Source organism: Protomyctophum bolini (genome assembly GCF_963924005.1).
Source record: "Protomyctophum bolini genome assembly, chromosome: 19".
NCBI lineage: Eukaryota > Metazoa > Chordata > Actinopteri > Myctophiformes > Myctophidae > Protomyctophum > Protomyctophum bolini.
This window is the reverse complement of record NC_137880.1, coordinates 38,809,413-38,815,544: the sequence shown is the minus strand read 5'-3', so window position 1 is coordinate 38,815,544 and position 6,132 is coordinate 38,809,413.

The window sequence follows — 6,132 nt, the reverse complement described above, 5'->3', positions numbered from 1 at the left end:
ACTATAATCGTCAACATAAGAGGGGAATATAAGGTCAGTTAAAAAAAAGACAATAGAGTTAAAAAAGACATACATATAAGATCATGAAAATAACATTTATTAAATATAGTCTAAGGCATTTGAGAGAATTTAAGCACAGTACCAGGGAACCTTCTATAAAGTGCTATGGGAGGATTGAGAAGGCCAATCTTTTTTTTTTTTTTTAATTTTTATCCCACGATTTTGTAACCCAGTTTTCTTTTCACCCAGTGCCAATTATCTAATGTAATCCTGGGCGCTACACTTCCTCTGCCAACCTGGGGGGGGGGGGGGGCAGCGGACTGACCTCATGCCTCCTTCTATGCATGAGGAGTCCAAGCTTCTTCTTTTCACCTGACAGAGGGGAATTTCCCCGGCCGGACGTAGCGCATGGAAGGGACACGTTATTCCGACCAGTTCCTTTCCCCTCCAAGGCCAATCTAAAGAGGTGTGTTTTTAATTGTTGTTTAAAGATGTTAATGGATTTGGAGCCTCTCTGATTTCCTGAGGAATTGTATTCCTTTGATGCTGATGAGACGTGTTTTTTTTGACCGGAGGACCATTCTACAAATGCCTTTTCTGAAAAAAAACCCATGTTTCTCTCAGTCGTTCTCAATCATTTTCATGTCAAGGATGTCCCCAGAATTATTCATATTCGGCCCACTGACCCCCACCTGAAAATATCTTGTTCCAGGGACGCCACCCAGAAGCAAAGATTTGAGTTTAAAAAGTCTTGGAATATATTCCAAGATTTGTGTCACATTTTCATGATTTTTCTAAAGATAGCAGACCTACGGATTGTGCAAGCTCTTGCCGCGCTACGAGCTTGCACAATCCGTCCGGGAACACCTACAGTACATGAAAGGAAGGTGTAAGTATTTCAGAAGATTAAGAGCAGCATTAAAAGAAAATAACAAGATGATGTTCAAAAGTGTGTTATGTTGATCAAAGTAAAAACCCTGATTCTTATTTTCTATTTTTCTGTTTATGCCCTTTTATGCAATTTCAACTATTTTATGTAACATTCTTATCTTATCTTGGTGAGAGCAGGAGTGGACCTGGTGAGACGTAAGAGGGGCCCGGGCAGTCAGGAGTCAACCCACAGAGCCTATAGTCCTTCCAAAAGTGGGTTTCAGGTGTGGTAATCTGAACACTCTAGTGAAATAGTGCATTTCATATTGAATGTAAACATACAACAGGACTAAGGTGAGGCAGTCAGCAGTTCACAGCGCTGTAGGGCTTCGAACCCTATATCCAGGCAGAAGCTTGGATAGTACATATTACTACCAGTGCTTTTTTTTTTTGCTTTGCAACACCATGCCTTTAATTGCATGTGAATTATTTTGACGGTACTTACTTTGTCGGTAGGTTCTATATTTTTGTCTAAATAAAATAGGCTATAACATTTAATCAATCAATCAAACCCATTCATTAACCTGTTGCCCTCTAGGAGTCTCAATAACAGTTGTATTAAAGTAACTTCTGTTTAATGTAGCAGAAGAGGCAATTCATTGAACACAGTTTTGCACAATTTTAACATCCCAGATCGAATGAAATATGAATCCACTGTGCTCACTGACTACACCTCCATGGTATAAATATGAATCCACTGTGCTGACTGACTACACGTCCATGATATAAATATGAATCCACTGTGCTCACTGACTACACCTCCATGGTATAAATATGAATCCACTGTGCTGACTGACTACACCTCCATGATATAAATATGAATCCACTGTGCTGACTGACTACACCTCCATCATCCATGATATAAATATGAATCCACTGTGCTGACTGACTACACCTCCACGATTTATAATTTGGGCATGTAGCAGACGCTCTTAATCCAGAGCGATTTACATGAACCCATTTTGGACTGAAGTCGATTAAAGAAAGGATTCTAAATCCTAACATTTTTCTGAAAAACCCATGTTTCTATGTCAGTGGGGCTCAACCTTTTTCATGTCAAGGACCCCCAGAATTATCTCTATTGGGCCACGGACCCCCATCTCTAAATATGTAGTTCCAGGGACCCCCCACCAGAAGCCAATATTTTAGTTAAAAATATTCGCTCTGGAATATATATTCCAAGATTTGCACCACATTTTCACGACTTTTCAAAAATAGCAGACCTACAAGCGAGTGCCGCGCTATGAGCTTGTAGATCTGCTATTTTTCAATAGCTAAAGTAGAACAGAATGTTTAAAACACCAAAAGGGGTTCCCGCCCCAAAATGGGTAACAAAAAGCATGGCAATACATTACATAAAGGTAGTTCTCATGAAACATGTGTAAGCTAAGAACGTAACAGTGGAATAATGAAACTACACTATACATTATATGTACTATGAAGTGCTATGACTACTTGTACATACAATGCAATTCTAGTGCCGTCTACATAACATGCTATAAGTCTGTATCAAATGCTATCTAAGTCTATACAAAAAGAAAGTGCTATAATAACAATAACTTTGCATTGTGAATAAAAACGTAACCAGTCTGGTTGCAGTGTAATGCTAAAGGTTTAAGCACAGGGCTTATATGTATAGCCTACAGTACCAGTGCATTCTGATATTGTGAATCAATGCACCAACTTCAGTTATGATGAATTCCTGTTCTGTTCTTTGACCATATAGATTTAGTAGTGTCTATTTGTACGTCTCTTAAATGTTTTGATGAATTGAACAAGGTGGACCCTCTTGTAAACAATTGGTGTAATGCTTAATTGGATCGTCCACTCACAGTGAACAGTCTTTGTATTGAGTTTGTGCTTGAAATGTTACTGTAATTCTGCAAACATAATACATATTTCAATCAATCAATCAAAGTGTTCACTGACTCACTGGCCTAGCTGACCTAGGCTATAATCACACTATATAATAGCACAGGGGTCCCCAGATTTATTTTAATTAAATATAGCATCACCATCAGCTGTAGCTCCACTAGTATAACATTGGCTATGATACGAGCTTGTTGATCAGCTATATGTATGTTCAACAAATCAGACCTTTAAACTCAGTCAAATACATTTCAAATCATATGAAATAAAACACTGGGTCTTTAGTAGGGTCTAGTAAACAGTGATATGATAGTCCTATATGAGTCATTATTAATGTATTAATGGTTTGCTATGCAGCGTTCAACCCCATGTACAGTAAACAGTCAGCCCAGTGGGCCTACAGCAGTGGTTCCCCAAAGTGGGGTCTGGGGACCCCCAGCTAAATGACAGTTGGGAACCAAATGGACCCCTTATGAGTCTGTAACTCTGAGAGTGTACAAATGGAACCAAATGGACCCTTTATATGGGTCTGTAACTCTGAGAGTGTACAAATGGAACAGGTCCATTTGGTTCCATTTGTACACTCTCAGAGTTACAGACCCATATAAAGGGTCCATTTGGTTCCATTTGTACACTCTCAGAGTTAAATTAACTTTGTTTTTACAATATAAATTGGGATCATGTGCCATTGGGTCTGTAGACTATAATATGTCGAACTGGGGGTCCTTTAACTTAAACGGGTTGAGAATCACTGGTCTCTGTCTGGAATATATTATTGTCTAATGGGGGGCTAATAAATGTCGATTTGGGAACAACTGCAGTACAGTATTTGTGTTATATTAGTTTTTATAGACATGACAAACAAGACATACAACCAGACTGGGCAATGTATATAAAACGAGTACAGTATAGGCTACAGACAGTGCAGTACAGTATTAACAGATCCCTGATTGATCTAAACACGAATCCACACATCACCAACACAGCTTACGGCATTGAAACGTTTCCTTTGGAAAGTCAGAAAGTGACGTGCAAAATAAAAATGAAATCAGCCAATTTATATCACACACTATGTTACACGTACCGACGGTAGGCTACCGTGTCTTTTAGTGGCGTTTCTGTGGTCTTTTTTTGGTACTGTAGCCTACCTGTCAGTGCTGCTGCTGCTGATCTCTTCATGTATAGCCTATGTGGCGTAAACACTAAATCCAGGCTAAAATCGCGAGATAGTCAGCAAGTCATTAATTACAGAAGTATTTCACACACCTTGATTTGATTGTTCGCTAGCCTGTGATAAAGGAACTAAAAGGTGATCGGTCCGTAATCCGTAGCCTAATGCAGGTCAAACGGAACCTCACAAAAACAATAAGTAATCCGTGGTTGTTGGAAAAGTATCGGAGGGGCCTTGAACTCGCGAAGTTATGAAGTGTGTGTGTGTGTGTGTGTGTGTGTGCGTGCGTGCGCACACAGCTGCAGTGGAATGATTGATTGATCCATTCACTGACCTAGATGAACATCCCGGATGCAGTGGGCGGGGATTTAACGTAAATAGGAACGGGCATGCGCCCCCCCCTACTCTATGGCATGCGCACTGCAGGGTGTCTGAGGTCCGCCATGTTTCAAGGTAAGAGAATGTTTGTTTGATGAGCAGCCACATGGAGGGTTTTAGCAGATTATTGTTTAAACTAGTGGTTTAATCCTCCTAAACATGTTATTGTTTAAACTATTGTTTGTTTAAACTAGCACATGGAGGGGTTTAGCCTCCTTAAACAGGTTGTTTAAACATTGTTCGACTGTTGATGGTTTATTGTGACGACAATCTGAGTGTTTGTCCTTTTCTTTTAGAAGGAAACAAACAAAGCAAACATTGTTCTAAACTAAACAGTGGTGTAAAGTAATCATTATATTTACTGAAGTACTGCATGTGGACAGTATTGTACTTGTATACTCTACTATTATTTGGAAACTTGACTACTAGTGTCTTTGTATATTTGAATTATTACAAAACACAATCTACATTTAGCTGCAATTTGCAATTCTAGATTAAAAAAAAAATGGGATGAATCTATCTTGCAATACTGTCCATTAACCTCCCATTGAGCCAAATTGCTTTTGCAATCTGCTTGTATTAAATTACATTGCAGCTCTAGGCCAAGCTTGAATTGTCCTCCTTTCTATATGCAAAGCGTTTGTTTCAGAAACATCCACAGTAGACATTTTATGAGCTACTTTTCTGTCAAGAAGTTCCATGCTCTGATATTTTGTGTCGGAGTTTTTAAGCACTTTTTAACCGGTGCCTCCTGCATAATGTGAACATTTGAAACGGGTTGTAACGCAGTGACTTCGACAAGCGCTTCCAAACTCCAACACTCAAATCACCTGCACAGAATTTCTTGACAGAAAGTAGATCATTATTAGGGCTGCGAATCTTTAGGTGTCCCACGATTCGATTCGATTCCGATTCTTGGGGTGACGATTCGATTCAAAAACGATCTTTTCGATTTTTCCGATTCTCGATTCAAAAAAGATTTTTTTCGATTCTAAAGCAGTTTATTTTATTTTATTAAAAACAATTAAATAGAATTTTACTAATTTTACTAAAGTATAATTTTTTTACTAAATGTACTCTGCTTTCATGCCAGAAGACTGAAAGCAGAGTACATTTAGTAAAAAGCTTGTATAATTGTAAAGGTTTTATCAACTGAACGATTTAAACACACAAAGGTTAAATCCAAGAGTAAGAACATGTCTCATGTATTTAGCTTGCACAAATTTGAACCAGTACAAAAGTTACAAAATCTCTTCTCACTCAATACCAGAACAATACATTAGTATTAAAACAGGTGTAAAATAAATACAATTGGCAGGCTTAGCTTAGCTGGTAGTAAATGCACTATGCAGAAACCCAGGCCATAATGCATTGCATGCACAGTAGCCGCAATTTGCAACTCTAGATTTTTTTACAATTGGCTGAATCTAGAGTTGCAATAACCTCCATTGACTTCCTATGCATTGTTTTGGTTTTGCATTGGTTTGTGACCTCCTGGTCTTAAATTACGTTAAACTCACCAACATTGCAGCTGTAGTCCAAGCTTGAATTATCCTCTTTCGATCTGGTGTCGCTTGTTTATCATAAAAGTCCCCCGTAAAGATGTTATGAGATAATTTATGTCCAAAATATTCCACAACGACTATTCCGAGCCGCCATCTTGGATTTCTGCGACAGGCCGTAAAACAAGAAGTGAGGGACAGGGCATGTTTAATAGCATGCCGTGCCTGACGGGGCGGCGCGCTGCGTCGGCCTCTTCTTTGGGTGTCTTACCTGCGTGTGCC